Genomic DNA, 15,718 nt, shown 5'->3' on the forward strand with positions numbered 1-15,718 from the left:
CAATTCTGGCTCGGGAAATCTTCCTTAACTGAACCTTTGTTTCCACCATAGTCCCAGGCTTATAGTTAGAAGTCTGTGCTATTACAAATTTAACTCTGTAACTTCTGGTGATATCCATGTGTAATTCTAAAAGCAGGTGACACATAAACACAGATGATTATAGTGATAGGTACCAAGGAGGAAAAAATGGGACTATGCCTTGTAATTAGTCAAAAGACATACATATATATACACACACACACACTTTGAAGAGAGAAAGAGAGAGAGGGAGGGAGAGAGAACTTATCGTTGATTAATTGTTTTCAGAAGAGCCACTTCGATTCCAATAAGAATACCTCAGCGAACTGAAAGTAAAACGTATCTGCTTCTAGTATCTATGACACACCTTGCACTGTGCCTTAATAGGATTACTAATGTTTCCCACAGAGGAGGAAGTCTTGCTTCTATTCTTGCAAAACCCCTTCCTCAAATATATCTCATCACCAACAGTTCTTTGTGTTAAGTTTCATGATGTCCCAGGATTTTTATTTTTGTTGTTTTCATAATGTAAATTTTTTCATAATGAGAACACATTACACTTTTGACAACCTAGCATGAAAAATCTTATCAGTTCTTCTCTGCAGTAGATGCAGTGTGCAGCGTGCAAAGACCCCATGACCGGGTTAGGCAAGGACACCTGAACAGGACCAGGATAGAAAGGGGAAGAGATTTGTAGAAGACACACTTCATGGTCTCACTAGGGTGTGCGTGTTTGCATTCTGTTTATTGTTTTTGCAACCATTCATATCTGTTTATTGTTTCTGCAACCATTCATAGGTGACAGTAATTTAGCATTCTCATATTAATATGTTTTTTCTTGTCACTAGTGAGTGTTTGCATGTGTGTGTGAATTGGATTGATGGGAGGGAACGTGACTCTGTTGGTACATCCTGAATACTAGGATCTTGTTCAGCCCAATTGCAGTGATACAGGTATCTTATAACATTCAAGCCTTGATGCTTTGAAATAGCAGTTTTGCCATAATTCATTGCCTAAATTCTGACTTCCTTACTAAGAACAGGAAGCATAGTGAAGTTTGGTAGGACAGGAACATACCTCGGACAGTAACTGTGGCTAAACCATAGTCATGGCATTTAATATTATATGAAACATAAGATTTGTAAGTCTTCCAAATAGCATTTCTTAGTGCTTGCAATAAGATGACGAATCTGATAGTTCCCAAGACGAAAAGATGGAAATAGAACTCAGTGAGATTGCTGACCTGACTTAGGAGAGCTAAAAGATTAGGTTTCTCTTTCAAATACTTCCCTCTTGCAGCTTGCAGGTACCTTCATCCCTCTGTAATTCTCTTCATTAAAAAAAAAAAAAAAAGTTTAGAGATTGAATGTTTATGTTTGTATTGGCCTGTGGAATCCTCGGTTGCTTTTCTGTGGAATCCATTGTGCAATACCTAACATATTGTGGGTTGGTAGGAAAAACTCTTTAAGATGAAAAAAAACCACGTAAGGTATAATTCATTAATAATTTCATTCTGTTTCTGGATATGTTTTCTTCCCATTGTCAGCCAGTGTGGGAGGAAAGAGAAGAATGGAAGAATATTGCTGGAGTTGAGGGTGTTGTGTGGGTATGTGCCATCCGAAAGTATGTTATAGGAGAAAAAAAGCGTTTATTTTTATAATAAAAGTAAAATGCAAGTACTCGAAGTAACAGAAGATTATTAAATCTATTGTAGTGAAAAGTTATGATTCTAATGCTCTAAAAGTCTTAATCATTAAAGACATATGTTAACCAAAGGCATACATATACATAAATATATGTACAAAAATGGTAATTTTGTGCTCCCAGGCTCAAACCTAAAATGTCATTCATAACACTATTGCTGCTGCCAATGGAGAAAATTTGCATAAGACTAAGGCAAAACTACCCATTCTTTCCTGTCCTGGAATAGAATTATAATTTCCAAACCGACAAATTTTAAATAAGTCCAGAGTTTCCTTTCACCTGGTTCAAAGTGAATTCTGATTAAAAGCTTCCACTGATACTATCTATAACCACAAAGCAGGCTCACTGTAGCTTTCTCTTGTGGGAACTCTAGGCTCTCCCTTCTAGAATTGCCCTTAGTGGTCGCCTGCTCTTTCTTCCTCCACATCCACCCCTTACCTCAACTTGGGGCTGCTCACGTCCAGTTTGCTCTATGAAGCCATTTGCGACCACTCTAGTCCCTACAAAACTCTTCCTGTTCTCAACTCCTATTATCCTTAGAGACTTTTTCACACATTTAGCTTTTATTTTTTTTAAACATGTTTTTTTCTGTGTTAACTCAGGTCACAAGTTATGTGCTCTATTATAACAACTGGCACAGGTACCTAGCAAGTGTTCTTAATTGATTGATGGTGATTTCTGGTGTCTGGCTATTAGGAAACTATTGTTACACACTACAGTCTTGCTTCTCAAAGTGTAGACCAGCGAACTCATCATCTGGGAACTCTGGGGTTCCACGTAGACTTTTGGAATCAGAACCCATATTTTTAACAAGCTCCCGTGGCGACTCATCTACATGTGAAAATATTATAAAGCACTGCTGAGGAAGGTCCCTCTCTTGGGAAAGGGTAGAGGCCCTAGAGACATTCAGCTTTCCCTTCGTGCAAGTGGTTTCCTGTTGTGATTTAGGTATCTGGTTGTAGCAGACAAGGCTCACTCTTACTGTAACTACAATGTTGTCAGTTTAATCTTTACACAGAATGAATCATGTTTAAATGTGGCCAGGGGGCTCTGTCTGAGGTCACCAGGGCTGTATTTGTATTCCGATTCAAGACAACCACCAGATCCTAATCACTAATATCTCTTTAAATGGCCTTAAAAAAAAATCTTATACTAAGATACAGAAAGTACGATTTCCTTTTCCTTAGTTACTTTTTTTTTTTTTTTTTTCACTTAAAGTGCTTACACCCACTCAGCTTGCTATTTTGAACTCTGGGAAAGAAAATTTGTGGGCATCTTGCAGTCTTTCAGGAAACAAGGCTTAAATTAAATATTTGCCACATTTTCTACGTGGTTCTTCAGGAAAGTGGAGAAGCACATAACTCCTTCTTTCACTCAACTTGACAAACTTGACACATAGTGTGACTTTCAGAGTGTGGATGGCAAACAGTTTCAGTCCTTATTTGCCTATTTACTCACAGACATTCAGGTCTTTTTTTTCCTTCCCATTTTTTCTTTTTATCCTTCTCTTCCCTTTCAGTACAGTGTCTAGAAATCTTCATGTACCTTATCGGTTACGTAAACCATAAGATTCCTTGAGAGTACCTAGCTTTGTGAAATCAAGGAAGATAACACGTGGATTTAGTTAACATGCACAACAAAATTTAGACTATTTTCAGTCAAACTTAGGTTTAACATATTTTATTTATAATTTTAAGTGATTTATATTTCTGCACTTTTTCTCTTTGAATTCAAACCTATTTCACAGATAGCAGAAATAGAGACAATGCTGGGTGGAGGGGAAGGAGGAGGGCTCTAGCTAACCGAAACCATTCAGCTGTGTTTTAAAGGAATTCAGGGCTTTGTCATGTAAATCTTCTAAGGAATAGAATGGTTACATGGGATATTATTTTGTGGTGGTGTTATTGTTTATACGGAGTTTTAATTTCATTTTGGTCAAGGAAATGAAGATACTTTATTTAAGATAGGATTTTCAGTACTCGTCTTCTATTTAATCAGCATTTTCTGGCATGTAAAGGAAGTGATTCAGGGAACCTTGTGAGGAATTAACACAATTTAATTGCTGGACATGAAGAATGAAGTATTTCCAAGCAAGTGAAATGGAAATGAGGAAAGACAGAGAATCAGGAGACTTGCAGAATATAAATGTCTATTGAATATAAAAGTTAAAATGTCGTATATGTAGAAATTCACAATAATATGCTATTGTTTTAAACATGGGAAAACAAAATGTTGAAAAGATGCATATATATGTGATTCAACTCAATTTTAATCAGACTCCTAATGGGAATATTCTGAGTGTGACTGAATATGGATTAATCTGGAAAAAATTAAATAATATAATCTGGAAATTAAATAATATAATCTTAATTAAATAATATAATCTGGAAAAAATGGGTAAAAATTTCCCACATATACTTGTGCAGAAAAGAAGATATTGATGAATGTTTGAGAAAGGAAAATGAAGAGTAGAATCTAGCTCTACCATGGATTTGAACATACTATGAAACAACAGTAATTAAAACTAACACACACACGCTAAGTTCATGTGATAATGCACGTGAAAACGACCTCACACAATGCCAGTCACATCATACTGGCAGTCTGAACAAAAGTTCCATTTTAAATATGTGGATCGATGTAACTAAATGGTGAGCCCAGAAATAGACATATTATAATACAACATAATAAATCTAGCTTATAGAAAGATGTGTGAGGAAGGAAAACTTAGTAAATAGTATTATGGATTATTTGGAATTGGTCAGAACTATTTGAATACGTACCTTATGCTGTGGATCTAAGTATATGCCAGATATGTTAAATGGTTAAAACAAATTTACAGGAAAAAAGCATAAAATTTAATGTATATTACATAAAGGGTCATTTAAGTTCATAAGAAAAACTAGGACCTAAAGGTAGTCAAATTATATGAGTAGATACATTTTATATTAGAGGTGAAAGACAATAAAATAACTTTTAAATGATAGAATAATTATAATTATGGTCACCATTAAAATAAAAATGACACCCTTAAGTATCATATTACATTAAATAAGCCTCTGGAAAAAAATTACAATTACATGCAATGGTGAGGAAATTTGGTGAAAGTAGAATGCACATCTATTGCTGGTGGCTTTGTAGATAATTTCAATCTCTTGAAATCAATATGGCCATAAATATGAAGTCCACTATAAACATATTTTTGCCTTTCAATTTGATAATCCTATTTTTGATAATATTCTCAGAAAAACCAGTATTGGTGGTATTGAAAATAAGTGAGAACATTTGAAATGTTGCCACATATCAGAATGATGAAGGAAATAACTTTATGTTCGCTTTATGGAATATCATATGGATAGTAAAAATGAAAACTGAATCTCATGGAAATAATATACTTATGAAATGTTAAATTAAAACATCAGAATACACAATTATATCTGCATTATGAGGATATCTCTGTGAAAATATGCTTACATGGGGACAAATAATAGATTAAAATTTTAAAAAATGAAAAGAATTGTGTTTGGGTGATGAGATAAATGGTGTCTTTCTGGTTAAAAATGTCATCAATGTTTATAAGGAAAAATAATAAGTGTTTATAAGGAAAAATAATGTTCATATAAATAACTAAGGATAGCTGTACTAATTAGCCAACAAGAGGAGGGCTTTTCAAGTGTCACTTTGAAACCCTGCAAAATATGTCAAGATGTCTTGGGCATATAACTGTGTCAGGGTATTCTTGGTTTCCCTATTTTAATTGGCCACTTCTTCACTGAGTTTGTGAAGAGACGAGTTGATTGTAACCATGATGAAGGGGGTACTTTGGAGCCTGTGTTATTTGAAGCCTGTTCTCTCTCACTCTGAACTCATTACTGTCCCCTTTTCCTTCCCATGCCAAGCTGATAAGCAGGTTTAACATAGTTGGTGTTCAGTAAACTCCTGCTGGCTATCATTGAATTTTTGCCTATGAGAGGCACAGTGGCTCTACGATGCAAAGGGGAAAACAGTAGAATGGTACAGGAAAACTGCTTCTAGTTGCGTGACCTTGTACAGGTGACCTTCTGGGCTTCAGTTTCGTTGTCAATGAAAGGAGAGTGTTTGATAACTATTAAGAGCTACTTACATCTACAGAGACATTATGATTCACAGGCTTACTGCAGAGTGTGGTTTGCTACTCTAGAGCGCTCCTGGAAAAGCTCATTTACTGTGATTAGTATTGCAACAGTATGGTCAATTCAGCTGCTCCCTTGGAGTGTCCTGGTGAACTCAGTGAGCATGGTTCCTGTGTACTACTCCCGGTAGACCACTCAGCTAGAGAAAGTCACTCAAGCCCAGCATTGTGTGTACATCTGATTTATTACATGCAAATAACTGAAACAAACCAATTGGTGACAAGCATGATCAAATATTAGCTAATGATAAATTGCTCCATTGTTTAGACCATGTAACATATAACTGAAATACAAAGGTCAGATGTATTTAGATTTTCTGGTAGAGCCAAAAAACATTAAGAGTCCCTCCCCCAACCCCCAATCCCTGCCCAGGTTGGTAAGGCAGGCAATAAAAATAAATTAAAGGTAAGGAAGTTTAGATTCAATGACTTTTATTAAGTTATAAAATTATTTGAGGTGTTGCACTGCTGTGTGGTGTAGCGATTGTAGGCCATTTACCATCATGTGTTTATTTTCCTTTCATTATATGTGGTTATTTTTAAGGAAGTGAACATTTCTAAATAAATGTTATATTGTGGTTTGTTCGCGAGGCTTACCTGTTGTACAGGCAACAGATCTGCTTCTTCTGTGCTTGTCAGTAGCAGTCATTTAGCTGAATCATCCATATGGGTGACTAATATATTTTGTACTTTGTGCTTTTGAACTTTGATATGAGGTGCCCATTACTACCACTTTTAGGTACTCTATGGGAACACTGAAAAATTCCTAAGTAGTTTGAAGTCACTGACCACTTAGACAACCAATTAGAAATGAGAGCATAGTTGCTGCAATACAGGTGAAAAACCTTTTAACATATTACTTAATGACTGGTTATCTTTAGGAAATATAAGACGTCTTATGAGGCAACAGTTACATAATTTTAGAAAACAATAACCTACCTAAGAAATGAAGAGGGGCTGAAAAAGACTTTTGTGTAAGTCAGTTTTACATTGTACATTGAGAAATCAATGAGAAAGGATTTTTAAGAATCTTGAAGTTTGTCCTGCATTTTGAAGGGAGTACCCTACCTCTTTCTTGGAAAGTGACTAACAGAAAGAAAAGTTATGCTAGCTGCTGCACAAAACCATCCTGGGAAGTACTCAGAAGTGATATTATGAAGCTGGCTACTAAATATTATTTGAGAGAGGCTTTGTAACTTTTGCATAAAATGCTAGGAAAAGTACAGAAATATTTTCACCGCTCTAGATATTCAAATGCAAAAATTGTGTGTGTTGAATCAGTTTACAGTTCATTGTTTAGGTGATTGTATTTGTTGATACAGTATAATTTTAAGTAACCAAACCATTTGACATTTGTCTCATCATGTTTATGGCAAGAACCCTGGAATAAAGATTTTTTTTTATCTCTGTTAATGAAGAAGTCTTTTGAGACCACATCCAGATGAGTTTCCTAAATGATCATTTCTTGAATAGCAGTACGACTAGAATCTAGACACAGGTTTTCTTGAAAGTGAACACGTATTTCCCATGACTACGTGGATTTCTAGTTAGTATGTATAGTTACTGCTATTTGTCTTCTCTATTGTTAGCAACATCTTTTGTTTTGTCCTTTTCTGGAGCAACTACCTTCTAGTACTAGTGGATAACATCTGTTTCAATCTTTATTTTTTAATACTGAGATTATCAATTCATTTTGTTAATGTGTTTAGTGGGTTTAGGGGAGTGGCAGTGCATGGCTAATTCCAAATTGCACAATAAAAAAATCTTGTGCTTATGGCTTTGGAATAAGTTTTTGAACTTTCATTTAAATATGATGGTGTTTGATGTTCTGAGACTTTTTGAAATATTAGTATGTTTGAACATACTAAGTCTATCCTGGGAAGACCTAATTTGGGAGTAGCTAGAAACTGTCCAATTTTCTATTTCACCCTCCTGCTCAGCCCTCTAGCATTCATTTTAGGCTCTCTGTCTAGTTGAGTTAATGCTCGCTTTCTCTCAAACTTTCTCTTAGAGCTGAGATGGTAATTTAATGTTTGAATTCCAGGAAAAGTGCTTCTACTGGCAGAGTGAATGGAGTAAACTAATATTATTTATAAATAATAATTAAGCTATTTTTGAGTCCTTAGGAGAGTAAACACTTTCTGTGGTGACAAGGTGTAACATTCTCAGAACGATTTGGAAATCCATGCTAGTGAATTATCTCCAAGACTTCTTGACCATTTTTATGTTTAAATGATCTGTCTGGATATTAGTTTCTATTTCTCAACAGAGATTGCATGTAGCTAGGGCTTAATGGTTTTCAGGGACTGTCACCTACAAATTTTCACTGCATCAGTAAATTGGAAGAATCAATGAGTATAATTCCAAAACAATAAATTGCATTTTCCCCTCATCCCTAATTTTAATGTCTTAACTGGCATTATATAACCATGATTTCCACCTCCCAATAACAAACTCTTCTGTTCTCACATTTTGTTGTATTCTTTTATTGTTTTTTCTATGCATGAACATTAATTTTACCCCAAACTGGAAAATTTAACTTAATTCCTAGCTGCTTTTGCTGTTTTATAGCTTTAAGTAGCACAGTAACTTAGGAAAAGATAGTACAATATCATAATAGTCTGGATTTGATTTTTGTGTTACTAATGTATAGATCATATAATCATGCTCCAGTTTAAATGCAATTCTTTGTTTTTTCCTCATTAGGTGGAGCCTTTGAATTTTTTAAAAGACCACAGTAATCAGATCTACTTGAAAAATTAAGTGAATTGATTTGGTTGGAATGCTCTTTTACCGATTCTTTAACACACAGCCACTAGGTAAGTCAAGCCAAGTGCTTTCTATATGGTTTGATTTCAAAGTGATTGGAAAGATTCCTCAAGCACAATATTAAATAAGCTTTGTGTGAAATTTTGACAGTAATTATTTGAGGCTCTTGAAACCTGTGATAGATGTTTTGGATGTTATCTAAATGAAAATATTCATATCTTTATTGTATTTTTGGAAATATCTGATTTTAGCTGAAGATTAGAAAATGTTGTCATTTATAGTTTGAAACCAGATTCTTTTATTTGATATATTAATGATGATTTGCTTGTTATAATCTTGAAGTAATGTAAAAATACCAGATTTTACTTTGAGTAAGGTTTTTATATGTAGTTTTATTGCATTTTGTCAGATTCACATCTAAGATGTAATGAACATTTAAAGTAAATTAGCATCTTTCCATATTTTAATCCATTCTCGTTTTATAGAAATCATAGTTTCTGTAATAAGAATAGAAATCTTAAGGAAGGACTTGATTGATTCAGCTTCCTTGTTGCACTGTGCTGCTGTGGAAAGCTCCTGGGGTTGACAACACATTAGTTACCAGGAGGAGTTTAGGCTTTTAGCAAATTATTGGTGCTGCCAACACAGAATTTAGTGGGAACAGGACTTTGGCTACTGTTAAAATGTCAGTATAGTAAAGCCTGCTCTGTCAAACAGATTTTTGGCATCAGAAATTTAAATGATACTGATTTTAGGGCTTGGTAATTTTTAAAAAAAAATCCAAGCAAACTCATGCTTTAATTAACCCTTTACACAGTAAAGAAAAATTGGGGAAAAAATTGTATTCCTAATTTAGGTCACAAGATTTGAATTTCTGAAATTCTAAATGTTATTCATGATTCTAAAATTGTACAGCTTGTTACTTAATTTTCCTCCAAATAAACTGGAGCTATTTTAAAACCTGATGAATGATAATGAACAAGAGAGGAAAGTGTCTAATCATCTGGGAAGACAGCTTCTAAACCAAACCTACTAATAGTGTCTGCTTCACCTGTGAACATCTTAAGACAAGATGATGTCAGATGGTTTTTTAGTGATAATGTTGTACAGTTTATGCAGTGCCAACGACTACCCTAAGCTTTGTCTAAAATAATCTCCCTTGAGATAACTGCCGAAGAACTTGATTTGCTAGTGTAGCTTTTGAGCATCCAGTGAGTATAGAAATATCAAGTGTGGACATTCCAGAGACCCCTTTTCATTTGGCTTGTAAGGTTCATGATTCATTGTTTATTTACGACCAATAATTTTCATTGTTATGGGCACATGGTGCCGTTTGGAAAAAGTTTTGGATAATTAAAGGGATATAAGGCAGTTAGACAAAAAACCCATTAGGAAGACAGATATTTAGAAGTGTGAAAAGCAAGGCCCTAATTTTTTCAGTAGCTATAATAGATGTTAGAAGATGAAAATTAATAATCCGAATCATTAACTTAAATGTCTTTGTTTGCCACATTTAATTTTCCATCTACTCAGAAGTTTGGCTTTTACAATTATTTCCAAAGTACCCTTAGTGTTAAGTGACATCTAAATTGATGGTGCCTAATTTAAATTATGTTCAAGCAACTGTTTTATCAGTGCCTCCTGAGAATGGACATGGCCTGGGCATTGAGTGCAGATGGCCTTCTTGCTTATTGCACTGTGAGTTCTGGACTCCTCTGGTTGAGTCAGCTCATTGGGGTCACTGTGCTTTGAAACAATTGTTTTGCATTAAATAAGGATGCTGCTTAGTTCATAAGGCTCTATGAGGATTAAATACCTGGCAAGTACTAGGATTTCATAGTAGTGGTTATGATGATGGTGACTAATAGGGGTAATAGTCATTGCAATCACTGGTTAAATGTAACCAGAATTATATTTCATTTACCATGCGACTGATTCTTTAGCCTGTCAACATGGTCTTTACTCAAAGAGCTGGGTATATTTTCTCAATTAAATCAAATACTTATTTTGGTAAGGAAGCACTTCATATGGAATTTGTAAGCATTTTCATGATGCGTACGGAATACATAATCGGCAACTTCTTAGTGACTTTATCAATGAACCGGGCCCTGTGCATTAGCCCCAATGAGGATTTTTTCCAATATAACTTTTTTTTACAAATAATACATTTTAAAAACGTGCCCAACTCCTCCCACCACAAATTGGTAGTAAATAGAAAACAGTTTGTGAAGAAAGGAATGTTCTCATCCATAGAATATTCCTCCTTTTATGATACTTTTTGAAAAGTTAGTAAATACAAATTATTATTATTTTTATTTACAATAATGTTGCTTTGCATGTTCTGGCATTTTCCTTCAAGGAGTGAATGCTTTTGACTGGTCTTGACATTATTCATTTTAAAGTGGTATTAGCTGGAGTCTGGGCTTTTAAACACATGGGCGATCAGATTTATATGCTGTCATTACATTGGATATATTTATTTAGGAATTATGTAAGTGACATTCCTTCCTACAAAAAGAAGGTGAAAATTATTAAGAATCTCATAAATTTGAAAATATTGGGTTAAAGAGCAGTAATTAATTTGCTGAGAATTATATAATTATTACTGTTAGTAATTTTTGGAGTTAGACATCACTGAAATCTTACTTTAAATTAGGAAGTCCACAATACATAATACTATGTTCTGTGGAAATTGCTGTATTTTGTGATTTCCCCAAACCTTTTCTTCATCCATTTATCTCTCTTTTCTCTTTGATATGCCTTTATATGCTTTTCTTATTATTACTTATACCAATTAGGAAAATGAGAAGGAAAAAAACCCTTTTAATTCATTCATTCTATTTGGTTACATTTTAGCTGCTCTTGTAATGATTTGATAAAGGTGCAAATTAGATTTTCTTTCTGTTATCTCCGGGTGTACTATAACTTCTGCCATCACAGATCATTCAGAGTACACCTTACAAGTTTCAGTATATTGTGGCCTTCAAAATATTTCCTATTATACAGGGTTTCCTTTTATATTTTTATAGCTCTTCAGATGCATACAAATCTTCTGTTTAGTTCCTTGTATTTTAAGATAACAGAAGAGGGTATCAGTATTTATGTTTGAGTATAATATTTACAAACTGATGTGAAAATGTGGACTTTTATGTATGCTCTAGATTTCTTCTGGCCTCCTTACAAAGACTGCCCTTTGTTTTGCTATTCTAGCTTAGGTGAGTGGAGCCCATTACTGTTAGCTTATTTGAACTACATGGCTTCATTTTTCCAAAATTATTTTCTTATTTTTTCTTATTCACAATTTGACTCCTCTTGCTTTGTTTTCAAGCATTTTACCTGGCTATACCTTCATTCATTCATTCATTCGGTAACTTTTCATTCACATATTCATCATTCCATCAGTTAGTATTAACTAAATCAGTAGTATGAGCAAATCCCATTTTGTTTCACAAGCATGCTCTAGCCATCTGAAACCCTGACTGAAGGCTTCTTTCATATCATTTCATAGTATTTCCTTCCGTCTATCCCTCCTGGCCCCTTCAGTTTGCAGTATAGGATGGCTGTGTGAAGGAACCTCTCATTTTTCACTTTCCATGCAAAACCTACACAGTGGATCTTAGTGACTGATCATATGCCTTGTTTCTATGATGGCATGAATTAATATTTGTGTAATGCCCTACTCTCTGTCTACAGATGGCTTCCATGTACATTATATCATTTGAGGTAATAATAATTATGTAGTTATTACTCACACTTTATTTTGTGTGTAACGGACTGGAGGCCTCTTAGTGGGGGGTTGGTTTTAGTTGAGTGATTTGCTTAAAGTCACAGCACTAGTGAGTCATAGAACCAGAATCCAACTCTGGTTCTCGCATTTTTGGCTAACATGTCAGTCACTGCCAAGTCACCGGTCTAGTTAACTGGTCTAGTGTTCAAATGTTGGAGCCAAGTGGATGTGGTCACTATGTTCTGTTTATTATGATCCACATAAAGAAATAGAAGCCAGCCATATCAAAATTTGGGGGCAGAATCAAATCTTATAATTTTAGGGAATCTTGAGGTAGTCCAAGGAACAAAATGCTGTAGAAAGATGTGGATTGTAAATTTTCCAGACTTCTGTCAGATACCACCTTCTGGAAACCAAAACCTGATGATACCCACTGTTAAGTTTACCCAATCACTTCCCTGATCTGAGAATCTCATGATTTCCAAGCAATATCCCTTATGGATCAAGAATCACCTCTGAGTTCTGGTTCCCTTGGCAGTTACAGTTTTCACTATAAATCCTTTAGTTGGATATTGGACAAAGTCCCCCACATAGAGATCTTTATGTTTGAATCTGATATCACATTGACGTCTCACCCATGAATTGCCAAAAGAAAAATTCCCTTTCTTAATCGCATTTTCTACCTCATCTATTATTTGCATTTTGGGTTAATGCACTTTACTGATGTCAGAGTCTGGTTAATAATTTTATTGTAGTGTTACTTTCTTCATGTTTGAGCTCCTTTCCCTGCATCACCTCTTAACAATTGATACTTCTCTCATGCCACTTTTTGTATGCATTTTTGTACTTGCACATTATAATAATTTATGTGAGGTTTTCCTGTCATATGCCTGCACTGTAAGTTGCTTGTTTGTGTCTTCTTTATTCTTAAAAATGGTGATTGAAAAATATAGTAGACATTTAATAAATATTTGTTGAGTTTAATAAAAATAATTGCTTGTGAGTTTTTCTTTTTTCTTTTTCTTTTTTGTTTTTTTGAGACAGAGTTTCGCTCTTGTTGCCCAGGATGGAATGCAGTGGCATGACCTCGGCTCACTGCAACCTCTGCCTCCTGGGTTCAAGCGATTCTCCTGCCTTAGCCTCCCTAGTAGCTGGGATTACAGGCATCCAACACCGTGCCCAGCTAGTTTTTTGTATTTTTAGTAGAGATGGGGTTTCACCATGTTGGCCAGTCTAGTCTTGAACTCCTGACCTCAGGTGATCTGCTCACCTTGGCCTCCCAAAGTGCTGTGATTACAGGTGTGAGCCACTGCACCTGGCCAAATTTCTGTTTTAAAATTCACTTTGGGGACTGAAAATCAATACCTGGACACAGGTTTAATTTTAATTATATTTGTGAGATGAATCTGAAGTCTGATACTTATTAAATATCCAGAGCTGGGTCATGAGTACAAATTTATGAGTTTTTTTAGTGCAAAAATTGCTCTTAAAGTAAAATACTAACAAACCCCTTCCCCACACAGCAGAACAACCTTAAAAAACCCTACAGTCCCTGACCAGGAGGTCTCATTCTCCTTGTTTCTACTATGGCAACAAAAATAATTGACCTCTGAAAAAATTTAATGAGAAAAATTACATGTGGCCTCTGACTACGAGGGATTCCTGTGTAGTGTGAAGGCAAGGCACAGCTGACCTTGACTGCAGGACAAAGGGGTATGGGAAGCCCCTGAAAACCTTTGCGTAGGAGAGCACTGCAGTCAGAGCTGCACTTCAGGGAGATGGGTTGGGTTGGGCCCTGTTGGATGGCGGGTGAGGTGGCGTGGGGGGCAGCAGTCACTCCAAGCACAGAAGCCACTTAGGAGGCACTTCCATGAATTCAAACAAGAGCTGTCACCTCATGTTGTGCCCTGTATATCTTCCCACACTTACATCACGGATGAAGGCACTGCGTCGCAGACCTCAGTGGACACTTGAATCCTAGGTTTAGGAAGTTCTTTCTGACTTCCTCCCATATCCCCCTCAGTTCCTTACTTCTCAGGTTTTGCATCATGGTGCCCTTGTGGCTGTGGTCCACTCAAATTGTTTTTCTTAGGACCCTCAACACTTCCACGGCTCACTGCCTCTGAGAATTGTCCCTGGATCCCAGGCATGTAAGGGCACCAGGCCTGGATCTGGCCTTTGGCACTTTGCCATTTGTACCCAGAGTACCTCCCGGTCTCCTGCTTACTGTGTGTGGTGGGAGAGCAGTGCAGTGTGAGGGTCTGATTGGAGGGTAGCAATAAGGATTGACAGGTACAGAGCATATGAAGGAAAGTGTGCAGGACACCAGTGTAGGGGCTGCCTGATTGGGTCTAGCGTGAGCTTGTGTGGATGTGCATGCATTCTGGGGTTGGGGAGCAGGAGGAAGCTGTCAGTGATGACTCTAGGCTTTGAGCTTTGGAGTTTGAATATCACTTTTAATAGAAAACATGAGGTGAAGAGAGAAGCTGGTTGCCTAGTAGTGTGATGAATTTGATTGTATACCAGTTGAGTCTGAGATAAATATAGATAAGAAGCATGTATTTTATACTACTCTACTTTTCGTTTTTCATGAAGGTTTATAGTTGGAAATAGAATTCACTGGAAGACTTCATCGTCTTTCTCTTTTTGCTGTTTTTTCAGCTCCTTAAATATTTCCCAAGAGCTTAGGATGGTTTTAGGTTTTCTTAACCTTCACCCTGCCAAAATCCCCCCACGAATTCACCTCCTCAGGAACATGTGTACATGTCAGAGTACTCTCAGCAGCCAGAAGTGTGCCTTCCAGCCTCTTAAAATAAAAACATACAGGAAAAATAGCTATCTTTTTCTTTTGAGGAGGATGATCATTGCCATCTCACGACTTGCTGAAATAGCACAGCAAAGAAACATTTTTTGGCAGGCTGGAACATCTAGGGAGTGCGCAAATACATGCACTTCTCTTTTTCTCTGATATGTTTCATTGATTGAGGCAGTCTAGTTTGGGGAGGTGGGGGGATTTTTAATTGAGCTTGGAAAAAAAGTACTAGCCATTTGTATCTAAAGTTACTATTTCAATTGGCGGTATTTCTAACAACGGAAAACCTTAGTTTCTTAAATTTGATGGTAGCAATGAGTTGATTGGTTCCAGCGTAATCTTTCCCATCCCCATCCACTAGGAGTTTTTGAATTTCAGAAGAGATACTCTTGATTAAATCAGTTTAAGAGTATATAATGATCCTGTAATTATCATTTGTCATTACCTTGTGTACCTAATGATTAAAGCAAACATCTAATAACTATAGGGCAGTAAATATATTTTAGATCTTGAGCCA

General features: G+C 35.9%; 1 protein-coding gene across 5 annotated transcripts in view; it reads left to right on the forward strand.

Moving 5' to 3' along the window:
• The window catches only part of HIVEP2 (HIVEP zinc finger 2), a 196,717-nt gene that overhangs the window by 100,229 nt on the left and 80,770 nt on the right, over positions 1-15,718 (forward strand). For all 5 annotated transcript variants that reach the window (XM_050787315.1, XM_050787318.1, XM_050787316.1 and 2 more), the window contains exon 2: positions 8,600-8,712. The gene's annotated coding sequence lies outside the window, so the exon portion shown is untranslated. The remainder of the gene's footprint in view (positions 1-8,599; positions 8,713-15,718) is intronic.

The sequence above is a fragment of the Macaca thibetana genome, chromosome 4 (assembly GCF_024542745.1).
Source record: "Macaca thibetana thibetana isolate TM-01 chromosome 4, ASM2454274v1, whole genome shotgun sequence".
NCBI classification, from domain to species: Eukaryota; Metazoa; Chordata; class Mammalia; order Primates; family Cercopithecidae; genus Macaca; species Macaca thibetana.